At 37.4% G+C, this 27,770-nt stretch overlaps 1 protein-coding gene across 2 annotated transcripts in view; it reads right to left on the bottom strand.

Moving 5' to 3' along the window:
* Positions 1–27,770, bottom strand: part of LOC139471968 (zwei Ig domain protein zig-8-like) — a 185,516-nt gene that overhangs the window by 135,961 nt on the left and 21,785 nt on the right. The window contains exon 1 of one of the 2 annotated variants that reach the window (XM_071254492.1): positions 17,458–17,478. The exons of the other annotated variant lie outside the window; for it this stretch is intronic. The gene's annotated coding sequence lies outside the window, so the exon portion shown is untranslated. Of the gene's footprint in view, positions 1–17,457; positions 17,479–27,770 lie in introns of those variants that run through there. 2 annotated transcript variants of the gene reach the window in all.

The following is a 27,770-nucleotide window of genomic DNA, read 5'->3' as shown; positions in this document are numbered from 1 at the left end:
ATCCCATCCACAATGATCCAGGCTATAACATGTCCATTCTATTGCGATTTGCCAGGACAAACTGGACATGATGGCTTTGATTAACAGGATTATGTCAGCAAGGTTTCTGTCAAATTAAGGATTGAAGTTGTATTTGTTGACAGTCATCAACTCATGAAGACAGTGCCTCACATGAGCAAATTCCATGAGCATTCTCTGTTATAGCTTCGAATGGAAGCTTCATTTTGGTGACCCGACATACACATGATCTGTCTGGCCTCAAAGCCTGCATCATGCATTCATAGCCTGAATCAATGTCCTCAGTTTTCACGAATGATTTTTAATGTTATTTTTAGATATTGAGGAATTCCCATAAAGTAGTTCTGTAATCACGTGACATACTGACTTACATCGGGAAATGAACACCGTCAGCTTGGTAGCGTTCACCTAGGCGAGGTCACCCACTACTGTCAATATTCAAAAGTGTTGCATGTCGTTTCTTTTGCCACCCTGGATTTGTCTCCAAATATGTAAACATGTGCAACAGCTCAGAGCGTGTAGGAAGCCATATATCATAATGGGTTGATACAGGGTATTTATCATAACAGAATGAAGACATAATGGCCTGAATAATTGGAAGAAGGTATCCCTTAATCAATCTATAATATTTTCTGTTAATATTTGTCGAAAATGATTATCAAAATATCACTATGAAAGCTAAAATAGTTACAATTACGGAATTAATTAATACAATTTTATTCTGAGCAGAATCAATATATGGAATGTTAGAATAAATCACTTACTCAAAATGGTGCTTTCCACTGCCATACTCAACACAAGTTTGAACAGGCTCCAACGTTGACATGTCCTGCTGAATATCTGTACTGCCGGACTGTCTACAATCTTGTGTTGCTTTGAGACTATCATATGCTTCTTTCAGATCCTAAAATGGGAAAATAATTACTTTATACTTCATGATTTTATTTCACATTCTAATTAATTTTACAAAATAAAAATTACATAAATCGTAGACAATTATGACAATTCTTATTTTTTTAAAAACCATGTTACTTTGCGACAAGTGTATATAGGACGAATGCCCAATCTCTCATAAATGACAAGCCTACTGCCAGAACCTATGACATGCACGAAAACTGTGACATAAAAACAAAGTACAGTAAAATCGATCTACAACCAACAACTCAGGTAAATGAAAAACTGTGAAAGATACAAGCGAGCATGTAATATCATATGACTCAATATTGTAAATCAAGATTATATCTATTTCACTCACTTCTATTTGTTCTAACCATCGTCGCTTCTGAAAAGCCCCCCTCTTGTAGAACCTGTTTTTTTTGATGATCATATTCTTGTTTGTGCCTTCGATAGCCAGGGGAAAATCCGGTGCAGCATCCTTAAAAAGCTTAGGTTTAGCTTTTGTGTGGTCATACTGTGCCATGAACGCGGGATGCCTTTCATAATTCTTCTTCGAGAAATGTAAGGAGCATAACATGCTGTATTTGCTTATGTCTTTGAGTTGTCTTTGAATTTGACATCAGCACGTTGACAATACGCCAGCCATAGCTTTCTTCTTGGCAGATCGCGGGGAAATCAATTGAAATGAAGGCCTGAGGTATTCGTAGCACTGGAAGTGCACCCGAATGCGAGACGATTGGGCATTTTGTCACCGCAACTTCATTCAAAATATAGCGCTTATCGTCACTTTTCAGTCGATAGCCTAGCGTAAACGCAAAAAATCAACACATAGCGGACTGTGTGGTATGACATCACAGTTCCAGGTGTCCGACCACTAAAAATAAACCATGCATACGAGGTAAGGGGGGGGGGGGGGGTTAAAGTGTTTGGGAGCATAATTATAATTATTACGAATTTTGTATTGTTATCAAAAATTGATTCTGACAATTTGGTCTAAATTCATGTTTGAATGGCAATCATTCAGCAAAATGCTCTATTCACAGTCTTTTTAATAATAAAGTGTCTACTTCAACATAATGCACATGAACTGGAACAGACACAGTTACTGCCCAGGACCACTGAACAAAGCTGCCAGTGGAACAATGGGCTATGTATTATCTTTAACATAGTAACATATGGCCTGACAACTCTACAGTGTCATAATGAAAAAAAATAGAGATTAAAACATGTGACAATTTTGCACAACACATCAAAGACTCCCTCATGCTGAGCTGGTAGAGCTAATGCACAATAATCATACAAGCTTAATCACTAGAAATGTATTTCCACTTATTATTAATGGTGAATTGATCTTTCGATTCATTAAAAGACAAATGCAGAACCCAAAGGAAATATAAACATAAAGACAGGAAGTTAATTAGATACTACATTGATGATTTTGAACTAAATGGTCTACATTAAACCGCATGGTTATATAAATAACTCCTACAATTACATCATTAGAGAACTATTTAATTAGGAAAATAATACCAATTACAAAGTAACATTGCAATGCTTTCAACATTTACAGGGAGACTTGAACACAGTGCCCCTTACTCATATCCTACCTGAAGGAAAAGTAAATGGTCTATTTCCAATTGTTCTTATTGACCTTAAGGAGGTCATCAATACTGGGAGTCAGTTGTAAAGAGTATTGGAGACAGAGTATTGATTCTAAATGTCACACTTGACATGCTCCTTAATAAACGTCCACACATGTGGAGTGAATCAACTTAGAAGTTCGGGAGTGGATTTGGTACAAAGAGATGAGAAGATTTCTCCCTAGACTCAAATAGTTTCTTCTTGTCGGCCAACAAGGTCATCTACATCTTGAAGATGAATTATTTATTTATATTTAACTTTGTAATTGACAGACAAAGCTAAGAGTCATTAAGTTGTTAGATGAGTGTCCAATGCATGGTAAATAGTTGACAGTAAAGATGAGTCAAGGGATTTGTAAAAGGGTGACCAAATGCATTTAGTTTCAATATGTGACATATGGATTCTTGTTATTCATGACTGACTGAGGTATCCAAGATGTAAAACTAAAGCACTCAATCATATATGTCAAATGTGATATGCTACTGCTGCATTAGGTAAGGTGAAATAGGGTTCAACGTCGTGTCCAACATCATTGCACTTATATAGCAACGAGTGTGTGTGTGTGTGTGTGTGTGTGTGCTTGTACCAGTCCAGATTGATGCCGATTTTATAATGCTAGCCACTGAGATACCATGGTGCAGTTTAACATGAATACCCCTTTCAGACACAGTATACGGACTCCAAGCTGACCAGTCCTTTCTTTAGCCCCTTAATGTCTAGTGCCAGACAGGGTAACAACAAGTACCATCTTTTAACGTTTTTTGGTATGATGATACTCTACCTCAAGACCGAGGGGGCAGTACTGCTGCATTCAGAGAGAGTATATGATATTCTAACTTCTGTAGTGAGGACTGAATATGCGGCAACAATTTGCATTAGCTACCATAGCGAGGAGAACATAAGTAGTAATAATAGCATTAACAGTAAATGTAAAATACTGATAGGTATTCATTCATCCATGAAAATCCTCCATCAGTATTTCTTAGAAAAACTGAACATTATCTTTTATTATACTGAATAATTGGGTTTTCTTTAACCTCATTAAATTCATTTTCTGTCAGGAGGATAGTAAGGTGAAACTCAGTGTATTTTTGCTTTTAGATTTCTCTGCTTCCTATTGATTTATGTTTTAACTATTTCACAGTACAAAGTTAATGTAATTTTCTCCAATCTGATGTGTGTGTATATATGACAAAAGACAATGGTAACCAGGGGAAGAGTGCTGCTTTGGACCATATATCAGTTATATCAAGGCGTGTCAGTTGAATGTGGGTGGGTAGACCACATATTGTAGATGGTGACCATTTGATGAAATGTAAGCCTTAAGGTTGAAGCATTCCATGGAATCTAATGATGGCAAATCTTGGAAAGGAACTCACAACAATTAGGTTCTAGTACTGATCTATGCTGGAGTCCCCATGGAGATTCCAGGTTAGAATAGGTCCCCATCTACCTATGATGGTTGTAAGAGATGACCAATTGACTCGGTGGTCAGGCTTGGAGATTTGGTTGATTGTATGTCATAATAAACCAACAGTGTGGATCACAATATTAATAGCTGGTATACTGCTGTGTGTGGCATTAGCAGACGAACAAACAAACAAAACAAACAAAACAGGAAGATGTATTCTAAGCATTTAAATATCAGAACATGACATTATATAATGATAATTTGCACAAATTGACCATGTGTCTCATGAGCATACACACAGAGACTGGACTGAATTCACAAGCTCATTCCGAATGTCTCACTATAACCACTTGGCTGATTCCCACGTGATTCACATGTCAAGAATGTGTAATTGCAACCTTTGTCTACATGCATCCATTAGTAACTGACACCACTAACGTCATAACAACAGGTCAGGACAGATCAGGACGGTCCTAGCACTCCCAATTAACATTCATGGTCACAAGTTGTTGCACAATACATCATGTTATTAATTAATACTGATACCATATATTAGACAGCCTTAGAAGTTCATTTTATTTAACAAATGACTAAAAGGAGAAAAATGTTTACTGTGTTTCATCTTGATCGCTCCGTTCTCAGAATAACCACCTGTTACAAGTCCCAGAAACCCGTCTCAAAACCTTTGGTCAGAGGTCTTTCCAGTTCTGCGCTTCCTCGCTATGGAACAAACTCCCATCTGATCTTAAACTGTCACCATCGCTTTCATTCTTTAAGGCTCATCTGAAAACACACCTTTTCAGACAACACTATCAACTCTACTCCCCCTTTCATTAGCATTATTTGCTAAAACTATGTAGCAACATGAGCATTAACTTGGTGAATGGAATCTGGCGCAGTATAAATGGACTTGTTATGTTATGTTATCTTCTGTGACTTTTAGTCAGTCTCCAATCTGTAGCAATGTCCTGAAGCATTGGGAACTGGTTCAGAACTATCATAAGCTCTCAATTGCTTCTAGTCTTTGTCCATAGCACAATTTAGTAGACTAGTGGAATAGCGTGTAGTTTTTAGCCTCTACTAAAACCGTTTACAAATTAGAATCTGTTCATCATGAAAACATTGTGCATTCAATGGATTACACTTCAAGACTAATAAGTTACATGTAACTAACATTGCTCCAATTTAAGAAAACATATTAAAAAAATAATAACAGATAATTTAAAATCATGATTACATGTTGTTTTTCCCAAAATATAGGTTATAGACCTGGATTGTTTGCTCACTTTTACCTACCATAAATTAAGAATACTCAGTCTGGTTGATGAGATAGTTGGCAACCTCCTATGGAGGGGTAACAGGTCATTTCGCATACCATCAGTTTCTACACTAATTGTACGTTTCATGTCTCAGCAGTTTTGTATCCCTTTGTCAGATTTGTATCCAACTATATTCGTTAATCTGACCATGTTGTATTGTCTGCTGTAAGGAAAATTTACATGTAACAGAAATTTGTAACAGAATGCATTACAATAATTACAATATATTAAATTAGCTTAGCAAAATTTGTTTGTGAGCGTAAAATAGTAATGTACAGATGCAATAATTTATATTTTAACATCATCTTGTAAATTAGTATTTCCAAACAACACCATCTTGATATTAAACCTCTTGACATAGGGGGAATTTTGAAAAAATGCATGACCTCCAATACCTCGCCTGTAAACTCAAGTGACGTCACCTTTTTTCTGACACCTGATTGATTGGTACTTTAGCCATTTCCATGAATGACGAAAAGTTCTCTTGCAGGTTGGCAGGTTGGCAGGTTGGCATTAAAACACAAAAGTAATTAAAAGGTTGAAACCCTGTCACAAATTATGAATATTTGTCAAATTATAGTGTTCACACTATTTTACTCTTCCTTCTGATTATGACATGGAATCCAAAATTCTGTATGACAACAGAATGTTCTGACAGGTGTACAGTATTTCACATGAACCCAATGTTGACAGGCCAAATGTGAGCACTCTAAAGGTGGCAGCATTGATGATGTGTCAAAATCATTTTCAATAAGCCTTTTTGAAATAGGTGTCGTTCAAACATAAGGTTATAATAAAGAGCTCATAATCTTCGTCATAGTTGATACTTATTATTTTCCTTTCCTCTGCAGCTGCTTTTGGCAGGTTGTCCAGGGAAATCTACCACATCCACACAAGGCTGGACACAGGCCATGCTCAGGTCCAGGAACTAGGGATGCAGATGGCCTATCACAAGAAGGAAGGACAATACAAATTTGTGAGAATACTAATGTCACTTCCACTTCTTCCAAGCGAGCACATTCAGCCATGAAGAAGCTGCATCTCTCAGCTGTAACATACAATCCACATAGTTGGAAAGCTCAACAAGGGATGTGGAGTCCTGGTCTGCCTTCAGAAAGACCATCCAGATCAACAACCAATGACGTAGGGGCTGGTACAAGCGCTTCAATGTGAGGGCCTTCAACAATGGGCTGGCCTTCTATGTCCTAATACCCTTATTGTATCCAACCAGGCCAAGCTTAAAAAAAGCTTGTGTCTAACAAGCCAAAGAGGTACCAACGAAGACAGAACCGCCAGCTTCAGGCACGCATTTTACAGCTCTGAGGTGAGTACAGTGTAGGATTATTATCAGCCAGCCAACTTATTCAACATGTGGCCAAGTTCAACGGCCCCTGAGCCACCCAGTGATTAAATTGTGACCTTTAACGACTATGAAGTAAAATTACGAATCTTCAATCAGAATCCCCCGCCCCACCCCAACAAAAAACAAAACAATTGGCACCTAGATCTAGAAGAGCAAACTTCCTGTGGTGAGTGCTGGGAAATGCTAATAGCTCTTGGATACACTTACGTTTTCATATTGCATTCATTTCTGTTTGAATGAGTATATATGTTATATATACAATGTGTCCACTGTTCCTTGAATAAATGTTTGAAGTTTGTATATCCTGTAATTAACACAGCATTAATTCTCAACAAAACACGAACACACACTGTAACGAAACGACCTATTCGTGGTGAAACTGCCGAGATACTAAACTAACTACAGTGGAATCTGTCCAACATTTGGATTTTGGTGAAAACTGGACTTTTGCTCAGGTCCCCCCAGTTCCTTAATCAATTGTCAGTACTAAAGCTGACAAACCTACAAAACTATAATTTGGACTTTTTATGTCTTCATTCCAACTTTTTGTACTGTGTGTAATCCGGACCTCTCTAGAAACCAGAACTTTTTACCAGTCCCAAATAAGTACGAATTGGACAGATTCCACTGTGTAGGTAGCAAAACGGACGAGATTGGAATCCACCGGGAAACAAAATGACAGAAAACCCTATGGTGGTGTCCTTAGAACTTGATGCAGAGAGGTTTTGTATCAGAGAAAAAGATCTGAATTTGATTATAGCAAGTCTACTATTAAATATATACTGAGTTCTCAATACTATAATAGTTAATTCTGTGTGTCTTAGACAGTTCACATATTGTTTGTTTGTTGTTTAACGCCACTCAAGAATATTTTCAGCTATAGGATGGCGGTCTGTAAATAATCGGGTCTGGACCCGACAATCCAGTGATTGACATCATGAGCATCCCAATTGGGATATGATGACATGTATCAACTGATCAGCGAGCCTGACCACCTGATCCCATTAGTTGCCTCTTACGACAAGCATGGGTTGCTGAAGACCTATTCTATCCCTGATCTTCTCGGGTCGACAGTACACCTAATGTCCTCAGGCCTTGATGCAGAGATGTATTGTATCAGTGTCAGATTATATTGGGCCCAATATTATACACATACTGAGTTCTGAATGCTGTAAACATTTATTCTGTGTGACTGGCTGCTCTAACATCCAGGCTGCTGAAGGTGAAGTGTCTGGAGGAGCAGGGTCAGGCCTAACAAGGTGCTGGTGCACTAATACTGACACTAAACATCACCATTAAAACATTCAATCACTTACGTAGTGTAATTGACCAAAAAACTACACCTCCTTCATCTCAATTTCATAAATGTTGTGCCTATTATATACAAAACTATGCCCATTACTGACAAACATCTCATGCCGTAAATATATATCATCATTCAGGAATATACAAATGACACATCAAGTGTGTCAAAATTGAAGCCTTCCTATAATTCGCAAAATTTTAATGTTTATAATTTCAAACCACGACTGACAGTATTTAATTAAAGAAGGTCCCCAAGGAACCTGTAAATCCAGTGCAGATATAATGCCTACATAACAGTTTTCTTCAAATATATTATGAAAACAGAGGTAGTGATCTACAACTGGAGTATGTGAACCTTTCTATATGAGAATCATGTAAGATTTATTATCGTAATTTCAAAGAAATGTATATATATTGTATTTCCACAAAAAATAAAATAAGCATTTGGGACAATAAGTTCTATCTTATGAAACATCTTTACATTTGTTTGGAAAAATAATATTTGAAGCTGTTTTGGATAATTTGATTGAGAGACTATCAATGCGTCATAATGCACTCCAGGTGCATGTTTCATTACCCAGAATATAATAAAGATGCTTCACACTTTTTTAATAAATTATTGATTCGTTTTAACATTCACATTACCATGAATACACAAAATGTTATACTGTTGTCATTTTATGTTTGTCTTGCAATTTGTTAAAACCATGGCATATATCATTCTGTTATATTATATATGGAAATTTCATCTAGGTCGTTTAAAAAGAGAGTTAATATCACGTTGATATCATAGTATTGGGTCTTATTGTTGAGCGTAGGTTCATTGCTGTTCCTCTTGCTAGCTTCCATTTTCAGCAATACTTTCACGACCATTTTCATGAAATTTCATTCAGCTGATACTTAACACTGGAACATAGATTTTAATCAAAATGCTTGATACCTAATGAGATATACACTACACTCAGTGTTCTATCTAGAAATTGGAATAAAAAAGGCCAGTAAAGAGAAAGAGGTTTTCATGACATGTATGGTGATGGATTATTCCAACAGCAGACCTGATGTTTGGACCAGATATAGGTTGAAGATGTTCAGAACAAACATCAAAACACTCCTGCTAAGAACAACCTTTGAGATCGAAGAGAATACTTTCAATTTGGGTTCTGGTGAGGACAGGATGATAAGTGCATGTGTTCAGAGTGAATCAAGATCCCGGGCCAGCATTGCAAGATTAGAAGATCCCATACAGGAGTCTTTCAGCTGAAGTCTTTTTCATCAGTCCCCTCTTGAGAACCATTAGAATATTAATCTGTTGATTACGATATTTTACAGATTAGAATGAAAATGCAGCAGATGGGGGTTGGAGGGTCCTGGCTGGCCTGGCTAGGCTCATCCTCAGGTCAGGTACCATTGCATCCTCTGTACACAGTCCAGACAGTGAATAAGAGTTCTCCCTAGGCAAACCCACCCACCAAGAACGTTTCTGTGAATATGGAGATTCCCCAAGCAGTAGCCTTCTGCATTACCCAGATTGACAGGTCTGTTTTCCCATTGGTGAACCCAGGCACTTCCCCAAAAGGTGCTAAGAGGTCTATAGGTACAAGACTGAGAAAATTGAGAGCACTAAGAACAATGAGGATTCGGAGGACTGCATACTTCGGATTCAAGCGAGCCATTTCAAAAGAAAGGTCCGCATACTTGTTATGCTTTTCCTGAATCTTGCCAATCATGTTGATTTCAAATACAGTAAGACAGAAAATTCAGTTACGTTAACAAATTGATTGGCTTTATCAAAAAGGACAAGATTAGATTTATTGGCAGGAATTCTTCTAAAGTTGTATATGGGCCCATTCCATAAAATTTTAAAAGCATCATTTTCCATGACGCCTTAGACATGCCAAGAGTCACATCAGGGTGGACCTCAGGGTAAAAGCCACCATCATATGGCAAAGACAATAAGAAAAAGAACAAAAAGACAAAGTCATTTATAGCCCACGTCCTTGTGAACATGTGCAATATCCAAAAATGTCAAAATTCAAAAGTGACAAAGCATTCGAAAGAGTAGAACCAATATATTCCTTGGTTTGGATGGAGGATTCAATACATAGTACCAATATAATTATCATAGAAATAGTTTTATCAATAGTGAAAATAGTTTTACTTTTACTAGGGTTTTCCTCTTTGAACTGGGGTTTTATGTCCTTCCCATAACAAAACTTTTTTTTATGAATTATATAAACATAAAGATACCGGTAATTGAAGTTCAAATCAAGATCTCAGTTCCATAATAGTGTATATATCCATCATTTTAAATCTGAATCGTCAATGATAAAATGCCTATGGTAAATATTTGAACTGATAAATATAGTAGTAATTGTAATTTGTGACCAAAAAGGTCATTGTTACATGATAGGTCATTGTTAGAGGAAGGACATTTTGTGGAATGAACAAAATATTGTTCCAGGAAAGGTAAGGTGAAATTGGGTTAAACGTCGCGTCCAAGATTATTGCACTTATATAGCGACGTACATGCACGTGTATGTGTGTGTGGCTGCTTGTACTAGTCAGGACTGATGCCGATTTATAGGGCTAGTCAACTGAGATACCATGCCGCAGTTTAACATGAATACCCCACTCAGACACAGTGTACTGACTCTGAGCCGACCAGTCCTTGTTTTAGCCCCTTATTGCCGAGCGCCAGACAGGGTAACAACAAGTACCATCTTTTAATGTCTTTCGATATGACCTGGCCGGGGATCGAACCCTGGACCTTCCGCTCTCCGGGCAGACGCTCTGCCACTAGACCACGGAGGCAGTCATTCCACGAAAGACACATAAGACTTGTTTGATCTTATTGGTTAAATCTGACTTTCAAATAAATCATTTAAATACACAATGCATGGTTGTCAAAAGGATATAGTTTCTGAAAATACATGTTTTCTTTTATATGGTTACATGAACATCTTTCGTTACAGGAGTTCATCATATCCCAATTGCATAGATTGATGCTCATGATATCAATCACTGGATTGTCTGGTGCAGACTCGATTATTTACAAACCGCCATCCTATAGCTTGAATATTGCTGAGTTCAGCGTTAAACAACAATCAAAGAAAAAACATTACAGCATCTTTTCAATAGGAATCTTTACTCATATATTCCAAGATTTGTTTAATTTAACAAATATGCTCAAAGAAAGATACAGTACCAACTAGCCAAGGGTTGTAATGGGATGGACACTTTTCTGTAACAGATGTTACTTTTATCTACTCCAATTTTTTTTACCAGTTACAAAAATTATTGGAAGCAATAGTTTTAATGAAATAAATTTTCTGCTAAATAAGTGGTCCCTCAAAGAAAATTGAGCATACAGCAATTAAATAATATTGCTTTTTGTATCAGTCAGAATATCATAACACATGACTAGTTCACTGCAAGGAAGAATCTTCTAGGCATGACAGGTAGTTGGTTCTGGCACCTCTGGGGAGGTTTTTTACCATTATACCTAGACTGTTGTGGAGTGACATCAGTAGTAGAGGTAGTAGTAGTGGAAGTGGTGGTGGTGGTAGTGGTAGTGGTAGTGATGGTAGTAGTAGTAGCAAAAGTGGTAGTGATGGTAGTAGTAGTAGCAGTTGTAGTAGTAGTAGCAAAAGTGGTGGTGGTGGTAGTGGTTGTGGTAGTGGTGATAGTAGTAGTAGTAGTAGTAGTAGTAACAGCAGCAGCGAAAGTAGTAGCAGTATGATTTTATCTCATTTAAAGATTTAAACATTTTCTCCTTTACTTAATGTGCCATAAATTTGAAGAATTAGGTCCCTTTCTCAATCCGATTTAGAGCACAGGTAAATACTTTCATCCAATGGATGGTCACTGTTTTGGTCAGATGGAGTACATATATACGCTGATACTACTGTGAAGTATACAGTCTATCAGGGCATGAAACTCTCGTGTTTTGTGAAATTGTACATTTCAGCCTGACAGGCCTAAAACAACAAACACGTGACTGCATGAACCGTACAGTTTAAATAAAATCATGAAATCAGCTTCCAATTAGAATGGTGGAGTTTTGCGATCTGTAGTGTAAGTTGAGTATTTGCCTATGCTCTAGGAGAGATAGAAAACTTGTTTCAGTACTTTATCAGGATATAAACACACTTTAGCAAGGCACTCGTCCTCTACCTAATACTTAGATGAGTATGTTCCTCATCAGATTGTCTACGACATTTTACACCCATGTAAGACACATAATGACCAAGGTATCAATTATCATATACATGTGACTTTAAACATGTCATTTCCGACTGACAATTACCATCCTGTTGTATAATATGCCCAAATTGTCTTAATGAAATATGTTAAGTACTGGGGATTGCCACATAGATCACAGCAATGTCACAATGCTAGGAACAAGATACGTTAATTGTTCGCACATGTTGACGGCACCAGCATGGGAATGCCCATGTAGGGTCTCCTTATTGATGTCTCATTGATCAGTCTTAATGTAATAAATGGTCATTAATTATCACAATGGTGAATGAAATATCAAATGAACTGTGAGAGCAGAACATAAAATAGCTTATTAAGTGACAGCCACTTTGGTGTTTATTGATTGACGCCATGAAATCAATGAATGTTCACATAATGACATAGATTGATATGGACCATCACTTGTCCCAGGGGATGTTATGTCTGTACATTAAGAAAAACACATTTGGTTCTGAAGGTGTGTTCATGATGAACATACAATAACATATTATACAAGTGCTTAGGAAATTTATGGTCTTTTGGTTTTCAAACACCAGTTCTTGCACAATGAGAGACTGACATTTGGTGTAGTATATGTTTATAAAAAGTTTGTAAAAGTTTGTTTGTTTGTATGTTCTTCCATGTCACACTCAGCAATATTCCAGTTATATGATGGTGGTCTGAAAATAATCAGGTCCGGACCCGACAATCCAGTGATTGACATTATGAGCATCAATCCATGCAATTGGGATACGAAGACATGCATCAAACCAAGTCAGCGAGGCCGACCGTCCAATCAAGTCAGGCGCCTATTACAACAACCATGAGTTCTGAAGACCTATTCTAACCCTGATCTTCATGGGGTGACTGCCTAAGTACATAGTACGATCTTGAACCAGTTGTCACTAGCACTAAAGCACTGTAGCTCACCTGTCCCTATAAACAATGGCTTACATGCTTACCCTTTTTGTGAACACCTGGTGTCATCACCGATTTTCAGTGATCCATTGATATAATAATCTTCACTGCTATGTTGCCTTTAAAGCTCAATGGAATCTGTTTTGATGGATGATCAGGGTAGTCCCTTATCTTCACAATGTCCACAGAGGCAGTCACTTAACACTGATAATACTGAACATAAACAAGTAACCGAACAATGTCTCTTAATCTGTAGTAATGCAAAGTGTTCTATTGTACAGCAGTGTTGCCATATATACATGTACTAGATTTCCTTTATACAAAGTTTCAACTCCAAATGCTGATGGCAATTTACAGTTGAGGTCTAAACAGTATCGATATCATTAGCACCATGTGTGAAACTTAAAGACATCAGATAGGTATATAGGATAGGATATGTATGTTGCCTCAGTAAACTGCAAATTAAATTTGCCTGGCCTTGAAATAGGAATCAGCTCAAACTTAGTTCCACTTTAAAGACACATGTAAAATGTCCACCTTATGCAACAGATGGGGGACAGAAAAAGGGCAGCAATAGATAAATAGATGGGAAATAAAGTGTGTAGATAGATAAATATTTGGGGAACAGAACACAGTGTGGAGATAAATGAATATTTTGGGAACAGAAGGCAGTGTGGAGATAGATGAATATTGGAGGAACAGAACAGTGTGGAGATAAATTAATATTTGGGGAACAGAAAGCAGTGTGGAGATAGATGAATATTTGGGGAACAGAACACAGTGTGGAGATAGATGAATATTTGGGGAACAGAACACAATGTGGAGATAGATGAATATTTGGGGAACAGAACACAGTGCAGAGATAGATGAATATTTGGAGAACAGAACACAGTGTGGAGATAGATGAATATTTGGGGAACAGAACACAGTGTGGAGATAGATGAATATTTGGGGAACAGAACACAGTGTGGAGATAGATGAATATTTGGGGAAACGAACACAGTGTGGAGATAGATGAATATTTGGGGAACAGAACACAGTGTGGAGATAGATTAATATTTGGGGAACAGAACACAGTGTGGAGATAGATGAATATTTGGGGAACAGAACAGTGTGGAGATTGATGAATATTTGGGGAACAGAACACAGTGTGGAGATAAATGAATATTTGAGGAACAGAACACAGTGTGGAGATAGATGAATATTTGGGGAACAGAACACAGTGTGGAGATAGATGAATATTTGGGGAACAGAACACAGTGCAGAGATAGATGAATATTTGGGGAACAGAACACAGTGTGGAGATAGATGAATATTTGGGGAACAGAAAAGTGTGGAGATAGATGAATATTTGGGGAACAGAACACAGTGTGGAGATAGATTAATATTTGGGGAACAGAACACAGTGTGGAGATAGATGAATATTTGGGGAACAGAACAGTGTGGAGATAGATGAATATTTGGGGAACAGAACACAGTGTGGAGATAAATGAATATTTGAGGAACAGAACACAGTGTGGAGATAGATGAATATTTGGGGAACAGAACACAGTGTGGAGATAGATGAATATTTGGGGAACAGAACACAGTGTGGAGATAGATGAATATTTGGGGAACAGAACAGTGTGGAGATAGATGAATATTTGGGGAACAGAACACAGTGTGGAGATAAATGAATATTTGAGGAACAGAAGGCAGTGTGGAGATAGATGAATATTGGAGGAACAGAACAGTGTGGAGATAAATTAATATTTGGGGAACAGAAAGCAGTGTGGAGATAGATGAATATTTGGGGAACAGAACACAGTGTGGAGATAGATGAATATTTGGGGAACAGAACACAGTGCAGAGATAGATGAATATTTGGAGAACAGAACACAGTGTGGAGATAGATGAATATTTGGGGAACAGAACACAGTGTGGAGATAGATGAATATTTGGGGAACAGAACACAGTGTGGAGATAGATGAATATTTGGGGAAACGAACACAGTGTGGAGATAGATGAATATTTGGGGAACAGAACACAGTGTGGAGATAGATTAATATTTGGGGAACAGAACACAGTGTGGAGATAGATGAATATTTGGGGAACAGAACAGTGTGGAGATTGATGAATATTTGGGGAACAGAACACAGTGTGGAGATAAATGAATATTTGAGGAACAGAACACAGTGTGGAGATAGATGAATATTTGGGGAACAGAACACAGTGTGGAGATAGATGAATATTTGGGGAACAGAACACAGTGCAGAGATAGATGAATATTTGGGGAACAGAACACAGTGTGGAGATAGATGAATATTTGGGGAACAGAAAAGTGTGGAGATAGATGAATATTTGGGGAACAGAACACAGTGTGGAGATAGATTAATATTTGGGGAACAGAACACAGTGTGGAGATAGATGAATATTTGGGGAACAGAACAGTGTGGAGATAGATGAATATTTGGGGAACAGAACACAGTGTGGAGATAAATGAATATTTGAGGAACAGAACACAGTGTGGAGATAGATGAATATTTGGGGAACAGAACACAGTGTGGAGATAGATGAATATTTGGGGAACAGAACACAGTGTGGAGATAGATGAATATTTGGGGAACAGAACAGTGTGGAGATAGATGAATATTTGGGGAACAGAACACAGTGTGGAGATAAATGAATATTTGAGGAACAGAAGGCAGTGTGGAGATAGATGAATATTGGAGGAACAGAACAGTGTGGAGATAAATTAATATTTGGGGAACAGAAAGCAGTGTGGAGATAGATGAATATTTGGGGAACAGAACACAGTGTGGAGATAGATGAATATTTGGGGAACAGAACACAGTGTGGAGATAGATGAATATTTGGGGAACAGAACACAGTGTGGAGATAGATGAATATTTGGGGAACAGAACACAGTGTGGAGATAGATGAATATTTGGGGAACAGAACAGTGTGGAGATAGATGAATATTTGGGGAACAGAACACAGTGTGGAGATAAATGAATATTTGAGGAACAGAACACAGTGTGGAGATAGATGAATATTTGGGGAACAGAACACAGTGTGGAGATAGATGAATATTTGGGGAACAGAACACAGTGCAGAGATAGATGAATATTTGGGGAACAGAACACAGTGTGGAGATAGATGAATATTTGGGGAACAGAACAGTGTGGAGATAGATGAATATTTGGGGATCAGAACACAGTGTGGAGATAGATTAATATTTGGGGAACAGAACACAGTGTGGAGATAGATGAATATTTGGGGAACAGAACACAGTGTGGAGATAGATGAATATTTGAGGAACAGAACACAGTGTGGAGATAGATGAATATTTGGGGAACAGAACACAGTGTGGAGATAGATGAATATTTGGGGAACAGAACACAGTGTGGAGATAGATGAATATTTGGGGAACAGAACACAGTGTGGAGATAGATGAATATTTGGGGAACAGAAAAGTGTGGAGATAGATGAATAATTGGGAAACAGAACACATGGTACTATTTTCTATATCAGTCCATACTGTTCAATGAATACTACAGAAGCATCCCATGACAGACAGTTCCCACATCCAAGCTGTCTACTGACAGAATACATAATGTTTAGACAATTGGAACACGACACTTCCTTGACATTCAACAATTTAATTGAACTGGAAACATTATCTAGACAACATAAATAGTTCATCACTTTTCACATTATTAATACTTTATGTTCAACAGTATAACACAATTTTATGTTGAGTTATGATTGTTTTTTCACATATAAGATATTAACATGTATAATCTGTCATTGCATGTATATCTAAGCAAAACATTACTTGTTGGACCTGACATGCCATAAATGTAAGCAAAGGGAAAAATAGCAACAACAAATATACACACCCAAAAAACAGTAGTTCACTAAATGTATCTGGAAGATCAAGGGAAAACAGAAATACCCATGAACAATGTGAATGCAATTTGATAAATAGCATATTTTCAACTTTTAAAAAACACTTATATATGTTGCCTCAGTAAATAGTACATTAATTGGCCTGGTCTTGATATTTGAATTGAGAAGTCCAATCATGACAATAATCAAATATTTGTTTTTCTTTATCTCTGGTCTCCACTGTGTCTTTAACATACATCTCAAGCATTTCTGAAAAAAAACACCCCGATAAAACGATTGCTAAAATATCTCAGCTACAAGATGTTATCCTGTATCTGTATCATTCATCCCGAGAGATTCAAACTCTTCACATTATATGTGCAGAACGAGCCAACACGCCTGTGCCTTCAGGAACAGTTTATACTCTGAGCACAATGAGCCAATAAGTCTGTGCTCAACGGGTATTTTATACTCACAGCTCAGCACAGGTTCCCACGCATTTCCCTATGAATCTTCTCAGCGCCTGAGAGAATAAACAGCCTAATTATTAATGAATACTAGCTGCTCATAGAACCATGGTTAACATCGAACAGCAATGTTATCTTGGTTAACTACATTCAAGGGAATACCTCTTGGAGATTGAAAATGCATGAGATATTCCCTGCTTTGTTCATATTCTATGGCATATCTTGTAAATCTAAGGTTTAATAGTTCACAGGTCAACACACAGGAGAATCTAAAACTTCCCATCGGCAGTTCAGACCAATAGATTAAAAAAAGTGTCTTGTCGTTCAGCTGCCTGTTGGCTCAGACTATCTACAGAAAACATGAGCCTGATGGTTCTGAACTTCCAGTTGACACAAGCTCCTTGTGGTTCTGACCTTCCAGTTGACACAAGCTCCTTGTGGGGCTGACCTTCCAGTTAACACAAGCTCCTTGTGGTTCTGACCTTCCAGTTGACACAGGCTCCTTGTGGTGCTGACCTTCCAGTTAACACAAGCTCCTTGTGGTCCTGGTTCTGACCTTCCAGTTAACACAAGTTTCTTGTGGTTTCAGACCTGCCAGTTAACCCAAGCTCAAAACAGAAGGTCAAACTTAGGTTGTTCAGACGTGAATCTATTCAAACAGGTCAATCAATCAGGCCTAGAGGTTCAAGACACAAAATATTAGGTAAATACAAGGAATATTTTTCAGCAAACCAGGTTAACATATTCAGATCAATCTGACGGCTTAGTGGTTCATATGTATAGATGAACACATGTGTCACCTCATAGACATATAACCATCATTCAGTGGCTATTTTGAGTGAGTGAATTGGGGTTTAAGCCTGCCTTTAATAAAGTGTCATTTTAATGTTTGGGGTTAATATACAGACTGTAGAATAGAAGCCTGATCAATTGAAAGTCAGAATCAGAGCAAATCTCACAGCATATCCTGGCAGCTAAGGGAAGCAACTCTGTTTTCATGTATCTTACAATACCATTTACTGAAAGTGCACCTGAACCATGTACAAGCACCATGTAACAGTCTACTATCAGTAAGACGGGAAATGTGGAGTCACTTGTTTCATAAAACAAATCTTCATAGAAGGTTCAGACAGGTGGTATAACATGTAATACTATCAAAGATAGATCAGATCTTCAGTATACCAAGCAGTACTGGTAGCATCATAAATGGTTCAGATCTCAATAAATGACATAATACTGATAGCGCTTCATAGAGTGTTCGGATTCCCAGTGTATCATATAGCACTTGTGCCATGATGTATGATGTGACGGTTCAGATCTTCAATACAATGTGAATAACTGCGACGTTGATGGATGGTACAGATCTTCAATATAATGTGCAAAACTGCGACCTTCATGGAAGGTTCAGATCTTCAATATAATGTGTAAAACTGCGACCTTGATGAACGGTTCAGATCTTCAATAGAATGTGTAAAACTGCAACCTTCATAGACGGTTCAGATCTTCAATAGAATGTGTAAAACGGCGACCTTCATGGATGGTTCAGATCGTAACTATAATGTGTATAACTGAGACCTTCATGGATAGTTCAGATCTTCAATATAATGTGTAAAACTGCAACCTTGATGAACGGTTCAGATCTTCAATATAATGTGTAAAACTGCGACCTTCATGGACAGTTCAGATCTTCAATAGAATGTGTAAAACGGCGACCTTCATGGATGGTTCAGATCGTAACTATAATGTGTATAACTGAGACCTTCATGGATAGTTCAGATCTTCAATATAATGTGTAAAACTGAGACCTTCATGGATGGTTCAGATCTTCAATATAATGTGTAAAACTGAGACCTTCATGGATGGTTCAGATCTTCAATATAATGTGTAAAACTGCGACCTTCATGGATGGTTCAGATCTTCAATATAACGTTTAAAACCACGACCTTCATGGACGGTTCTGATCTTTAATATAATGTGTAAAACTTCGACCTTCAAGGACGGTTCAGATCTCTGGCACAGCATGTAATACTAGAGCTTGATATATGTTCAAGATATTCGAAGAGCCGGTGGGTTAGTCGAGTGGTTAAAGTGGTCATGCCAAAGATCCGGGGTTGATTCCCCACATTGGTACAATGTGTGAAGCCTATTTGTTGTGTTGCCTGCCATGATATTACTGGAATATTGCTAAAAGCGGCGTAAAACAATACACACTCATAGGTGATGAGGTCTCACTGCACACAGATATCAAGTATTTCTCCTGACTGAAGGCAGAGGCCACCATGAAACAGTACATGCATACAGGTTATTTCGATACAGGTGTATTTCAAATCATCATCATAGCTGAACACTTGACAAAATATGGATCTGCTATGTCTTTAAATTTTGATAGTAGCGGTGCCTTTGACTTTTACCTGCTCACATAAAATACAAGTCAGAAGACAGAAAGGAGGTTAATTGCACTTCATTAGCTGAAATCCCATCAGTAATGATACCATTTCAGAAAATCTCATCCCACAAAATTAATTTTTTTAAAGTGAAGATAATCAATAATACATGTCAAAATTAATCTAAGCTTCATTCATGGTTTGATAGTTCCTATCTCCAACATGCGATGCCGATTTTATTCATCTACAAAACCGGAAACTCCTGCAAAATGGTCATGTCCTTACATTACACTAATAATCAGTAACTTCATGTAGTCATATAATAACTATTACCCACCGGTTTTCCTTGAAATGAAAATGACGGATTGAAAGGGTTTGATTTTCTTACAAATCAAAAGGAATTGAACAGCTCAACCTGTTCCACGAGATCAATGATACCCACTGGTGTATGATGGAATCAACCACTAGGCATTCTGAATGTGGGTTTGAATGTGACATGTCTATAATGGGACTCATCGGGGGATAATAGTCACTACGGGGAACTGTCGCTCAACGAATCTGACAGAAATTGTCAAGTAACAGTGAAATTATAATCATACAAATGAAACTATTCTTCTGCTTTAACCACCAGCATGCCTAAAATTATCAGTTAAACAGGGGTGAATATTTATTTAGGTAAAGCCTGACAATCAAGTCTTGTCAATGCATCTCAAACTATAGGTAGTAATTTGTTTGTGACAATATTTTCAATGATAACAAATTTTGATTTTTACTATCTACCAGGTGGAACAAGGTGAGACAGGTTGGTACAGGGTGAGGCATTATAAGACAGCCTTTTACAGGGTGAGACAGATTTGTACAGGGTGAGGTTCTATAAGACAGCCTTGTACTGGGTGAGACAGATTTGTACAGGGTGAGGCACTATAAGACAGCCTTGTACTGGGTGAGACAGATTTGTACAGGGTGAGGCGTTATAAGACAGGCTTGTACTGGGTGAGACAGATTGGTACAGGGTGAGGCGTTATAAGACAGCCTTTTACAAGGTGAGACAGATTTGTACAGGGTGAGGCGTTATAAGACAGGCTTGTACTTGGTGAGACAGGTTGGTACAGGGTGAGGCGTTATAAGACAGCCTTGTACTGGGTGAGACAGGTTGGTACAGGGTGAGGCGCTATAAGACAGCCTTGTACTGGGTGAGACAGGTTGGCACAGGGTGAGGCGCTACAAGACAGTCTTGTACAGGGTGAGACAGGTTGGAAAAGGGTGAGGCACTATAAGACAGCCTTTTACAGGGTGAGACAGGTTGGCACAGGGTGAGGCACTATTAGACAGCCTTGTACTGGGTGAGACAGGTTGGTACAAGGTGAGGCGCTATAAGACAGCCTTGTACTGGGTGAGACAGGTTGGTACAGGGTAAGGTGCTATAAGACGGCATTGTACTGGGTGAAACAGGGTGAGGCATTAGGAGACAGGCATGTACAGGGTGAGACAGGTTGGTTCAGAGAGAGGCGGTTTAGGACAGGCTTGTATTGGGTGAGACAGGTTGGTTCAGGGTGAGGCGGTTTAGGACAAGCTTGTACTGGGTGAGACAGGTTGGTACAGGGTGAGGCGGTGTAGGACAGGGCAATGTGTGTCAGTTTTTATTGTTATTGCTTTAAGATGAGTTTAGAATATACTGCATCTTTAATAAAAAGACTCTCTCCATACCCTATCATGTATTTTTGGAAATAGCGTATGTGCATTGCTAAATCTTCCTTCTAAAGAAACTGCATTCATTGATTTAATCCTGCTATCTAAATGCTGCATGGCAAATCATCATTTCTTACATCTAGCAGCATTTAAATAATTCAATAATTCATTCTCAAACTGTTCTTCAGATCATATGTAGCAGTGGCATATCCGTTACACTGTCTCTATTTTTTTATGAATTTGTTTTGTTCAATTTAACTGCTCATATAACAACATATAAAGATTTATTACTTTTGTTCAAGCATGTGTGCATGTTGCTGCTGCTGCTGCAATGGACATTGCTGATGATATCAAGTTCCAAAGCCATAATAAGGATCCACTGCATCAATGAGCATGGCAATAACAACAACTAATTTCAATTAGCAAAAATAATAATCAGGTGTCTTGCATGGTCGCCGTTCTTTGGTTCCAAGAAAGCAAACACACTGCACATGTTCATGCCACTGTCCGAGGAATGGTAAACACTATAATTACACTGATAGTTCATGGAAATGCAAACCCTTCCTTTACTCAGCTCTTCTCAACCATTAGTGTCGACGTAATACACACAAGGTCTGTTGTTTTATAGAGAAGCACACATATTCTGTTGCATTTGTCAATACCATTTTCCCCCGCTGTTATTCTTGCTGTGTATGCCAGTGAATAGATTCCACACAAACACAGTACAAGCGACATGTTAAGGAACTCGTCAAACGGTCCGGAAATTGTCCTATTTCAGTAAGTTCATAACCTCAACAATTTATTGGGCTACCATTGCAGGTATTGAATTAATTTCATAGGATTATGATAAAATGAATATTTAATGCAGTATTTTTAATAATCAATCTTATTAAACTGGATGTAGGGAGCAGCTATAGAGGTAGCTGCTTTCTAGATCTGTACTGTGTGTTTGAAGGTTACTCAGAGTATACAGTTTAACCTGCATACAAATATCTTACTGAAAGGAAACTGCTGTCTTCGATGGACAGACATTATACATATGTAGAGCTAGCCACTGTATATCAATGTAACAGACTAATGCAATTAAATAAAGTGAAGCCAAGTGGCTTCAGTCTGTGGGAAAGATGGATCGATGATGGCTGTTTCCTCAGCATATCGTTGTCTGTTATTGTATGTTTTCACTAGCGGTCTGATGATACACTGATGCATCGGTGGATCGCGATATTTTACTTAATGATACAAGTATAGATTAGAGTAGCACACAAAGTAACAAATATTGATTCATACCTAAAAAAGTTTGTTTCATAACTGCTGCACCCAACACTAATTAGTAGTGAAAATCATTAGTGAAAACATAAATATTTTCATCCACTGAGCCATATACTTGACACTCCCAAATGTAAATAATGAGTATGCCAGGTATTTGGCCATCCTGTTTATGAAAAAGATGGCTTATGTACCACAGATACGAGGACATACAAGTATAGTGCTATGTATCAGATCGTGAATAAGGTTTCATGATAGGATTGCACAGTTTGTGTATCGTTCCAACCCTAGTTTTTATAATTTGGTTGTTCTTTAAAAAAATGAAATCTATATAGTATTAAGCTTTAAAAAAAGTAGTTTTTTGTATGCTAAACATCTAACTGAAATGTCAGTCGTAGCTTGTTTTGTTTGTCAATTCTATGTGCTAGCCATGTAAATAATGAATAAATATAAAATAAATATAAATAACACCAGAGAATAACTAGTATGGATTATTCACTAAAACAGATTCCATTAGGCATAAATGGCAAAATAGCACTAAAATAATATGAATGGATCTATTTGGGCAAAGGAATTACACTATATCTTACTTCGTTGCTCTATTTTACAAATAAATATGTAATGGAAGATATTAAACCTAGTTTCAAGGAAAAGCGTAACTTTAAAAAGAATTGAAGAAAATGTAATTTTTTAAAAAAAAACACTATTGTGTTTTCAGGTGCTATCGTATTCAATTCATTTTTAACCATTCACAGCTGTGTTTTGACAGTTTACTGCTGCTTGTTTAAGACAATAAAACACATTCAACTGAAACAATACATTAGAGTTTCAATAGGTCACACAGTTCAGGACATGGCAGAGAAAAACCAAAGACAATATTTTTGTACTTATTAATCTAATCACGATACAAAGGTCACTGCACTCTAAATGGCCATTGTGCGTGTTTGTCCTTATTCCTCATATAGAATTTGCTGACAACTAATCTTATGTTGTTGTGTAAAGGCTGTGTATCCATGCATGTCTTACAAGTCTCCCAGAGCATGTTGTGAGAAACTAATATGGACCCATCAGTGATTCTACTTATTTACATGTTTTCTTAAAGCGTCTTAAGTGCAAATACAGAATAATGAAAACAATAGTGGCGACTGATACAATGTTGATGTCATAGTATATATCACCAGTATGTATTGTTGTGTGGTAGATATCATCAAAATGTAACTGAACATGCATGTTGTTGTAAGGCAAGTACTACCTGTACACTTGCAACAAGAACACATAGTGAGAAGTTAATGAGGATCAGTGCAAATATGAGGTTGTGGTTGGTACTCAATGGTTTAACCATGTGTATAGGAGAAAACGTGCCAATGTTTTTAACCTGAAAGACATTGCAATATTCCTTATTCTATTTTTGAACCAATTCACCCTTTGCTTTTGAAGATCAATGGAGATACGTTGGAAGGTAATAAGATGGTTGGCATTACAATGGAGATATGTAGGAAGGTAATAAGATGGTTGGCATTACAATGGAGATATGTAGGAAGGTAATAAGATGGTTGGCATTACAATGGAGATATGTAGGAAGGTAATACGATGGTTGGCATTACAATGGAGATATGTAGGAAGGTAATAAGGTGGTTGGCATTACAATGGAGATATGTAGGAAGGTAATAAGATGGTTGGTATTACAATGGAGATATGTAGGAAGGTAATACGATGGTTGGCATTACAATGGAGATATGTAGGAAGGTAATACGATGGTTGGCATTACAATGGAGATATGTAGGAAGGTAATAAGATGGTTGGCATTACAATGGAGATATGTTGGAAGGTAATAAGATAGTTGGCATGAGAATGGAGATATGCAGGATGGTAATAATGGATTGGTTACAATAAACTTCAATTGTTATAGCAGTTGTTATGTGATATTGTCAGTCTTCAAATCGAAAGTGGAAAACAGATTTTACACCACTGCAGCAACAGTGAAGATACATCATGACTCAGGTAAATTATAGACATGATTCACAATTGCATCAATAGTTGCAATGGATGTGGAACGCCTCTGTGATGGGAGACCACTGTAACAACAGGGCTACCTCACAGATCATGTACTGTTGATCTTGTAAGTATTCCTTGCACTTAACATATTACATCTGATGCTCCCCAAAGATATAATTTTCTCAGAACAACCAGTTCATTGATTCCCTGAGGCCATGTTGGATGATAAAGAACTAGACATACACATCTGATTCATCAACATCTGCTCTGAAAACAAACATCTCTTTCCTAACTGATGGCACAGCAAAGATAGCCTTTTCCCTTTGAAATAATAGGCTGTGCATGATGAAACATGATTCTCCATATAAACAGTCCTGTAACAATATATGACCTTGAGAATTCCATACAGAGGCAAAGAATGCAGAGTGTACTACTTTCCAAAACATATCTACATAAAATTATTTGCAATGAAGTAATACTACTGGCTGACCATATACAACAATGATCATTAATAAACAAGAAAAACAATACCATAAATAACTAAATTGTAACAACTTGTATCATATTCCCAACCAGAATGAAAGGCAAGTGTTATATTCAAATAATGGTATAAAAATCTCAAAATATAACAGTAAATGATTTGTGAGATACCAATACAATGAGCAAAAACAGTTGAAATACAACACCTACTATAATCAAATCCCAATAGCCGTGTATGACCTTGATTCCTGCGAATTGCTCAGAATCAAAGACAAGTGTTATACCCAGAGGGTCATTAAAAACACTTTTTCCACGACCCTAAAATCTACAGCTTGTCAAAAGGTTTTGCCCAAAGGAACTGTAAAAACTTCTTCAGCTATAAAACCATCCAATAGAATGGTTGCTTGGAATGTTTGGGGCTGGGTCTTATACCCGAGTGGCTAGGCATCAAAGTCCTATCCCTCAACATCAGGACCAATCTTTCTGATAGGGAGGTGATCAGTGGAATTTCACGGCTGAATTCTCCACCACTCGTCTGATCACGTTCCCATCTGATAATGAATGTTTTTCTCGATCTGCTACAAAAGTTTGTTTTTGGCCTCGTTATCTCCCAGAATGCCATACAGCCGAAACACATCATCTGCTAGATTGGCATTCTCGTTGTAAAGTCACCAATGGATTATGGCAAATTAGAAAGGAGAAAAGCTGCTGGAACCATGCAGACATGCCACAGATAAGGGACTTCTTATCCTTTTACAAGAGATGGAATGCAGTTTTCCTGTTTGTACTGAAAGATATAAAGATAAGGTAGCAAGGAATTATATTTTGCTTTCATCATCTATTACTAAGGTTTATCATCTGACAGGAATTGCATGTGTAATCTTGTTTAGGCCATGCTTACTTCAAACTCTTCCTGTATGGATATTGACAAATATCAGAGTTTCTCCAAGAGTTGAAAATGCAAGATGAAGAGATATTTCATCCTTTTACTGTTGACAGTACAAATGATATGGCAAGGTTTTATATTTACAACTGTATACGAGGGGTTGTAAGTGATATTACCGACAATGAATTTATTAGGCTATCATTATGCCCCATATTATCAAATGAGCATATCTCATTGGACAAAAGCCTTTGATATTTGTGTGAGTTGGGGTTAATGCCCTTTTGAACAGAATTTCAGCTATTTCAGACAGTCAGCTTCTGGGGGTCTGAGGAATGCTGTGGCACCTTAGACCATCGCAACCCTATGCTGACTAAGAACCACTTGAGGTGCTTTAAAGGTAAAAAGTTCACAACAAGGAAGCTATGAAGGAACTAGGACGAGAACCTGTGCAACAATTGTTTCTCAAAAAGATCAATAATGCATGATAGAATATGATCAGTCATTTATGTACAATAAATATTATTATTCTTCTATAAGTAAATTATGTTTTGACAACATGCATGATTTACTGTAGAGCTCTACTGATGAACACAATCGTGTCAGCTCTATCACATCAAATATTATTCATATCATCGTTCATTTGCTATTATAGATATGATAAATAATTGGTGATGCACTTCACATTTCATTGAATTATACTAGGACATCAGGTTCTATGAATAACAAGCAGTTTATTTATAAACTTTGTTTGTCAGTATCCTGTGTACATCTGTTGAAATGAGTTTACTCCACCAGCACGGAATGGGGGAATATCTATTTACTTAAAAAAGAAAAGAAACTTCATAAAATGCAGCGCAAACTGTATTCAAGTCATAAATATTATTTGTTTGAAATGGCGCACATCCAGTGGTTTTTGCAGATATAGAAACAAGGCTTAACACTCAACTTAATAAAAAAAGTCCTAAATTGGCTAAGCCAAACTTGAGCCAAACCAACCCTCACAAAACTAGAACAGCAAGCCTTACCTTTCAGTAACGGTGCAGATCTCGTCTTGAAAATATAATTTACAGTCAAAAAGAGCATAACCTGTTTCCTTTTGTTAAGAGTGCATACCAGATAGCTATCAAAATGTTTCCGTTTCATCCACTTACACCTGTGTGAAGAAAACGCTTTATCTCCATGATCTTGTACTGTGAAGGCATTTCACTGAACACTGGTTTTTGTGCTTATTTAAATGTATTAGCTGAGGGCAAACTGGCAAATCTCATCTCCAATATATCTCTAGGGGAGCAATAAAACATGATTTGTAGCTGAAGATGACGAGTGCCGAACATATTACCTCACAGATTCTTGTAGATACATGTTATATATACAGTGGCATGAAAAAGGTATATTGCTTATAGTGAATCATAAACACATGCTTGCGATACACCAGTAGCAGGAATCGTACAGTGGACATTATTAATGAATGTGGAAACGGTTTTGTCACTTTCATTTACAAAGGTCTAGGAAATGGAAGTGAACTTTGAAATAAACATAAGCATTTTTAAGGCACAGATATCATGTTAAATGTATTTTACACACATGAATGATGTACTTTTGTCCCAAGTTGAGTTGTGTCA

Source organism: Haliotis cracherodii, unplaced genomic scaffold (genome assembly GCF_022045235.1).
Source record: "Haliotis cracherodii isolate W230 unplaced genomic scaffold, xgHalCrac1.p SCAF_1, whole genome shotgun sequence".
In the NCBI taxonomy this organism is placed as follows: domain Eukaryota; kingdom Metazoa; phylum Mollusca; class Gastropoda; order Lepetellida; family Haliotidae; genus Haliotis; species Haliotis cracherodii.
This window is presented reverse-complemented; position numbering and strand designations above follow the sequence as displayed.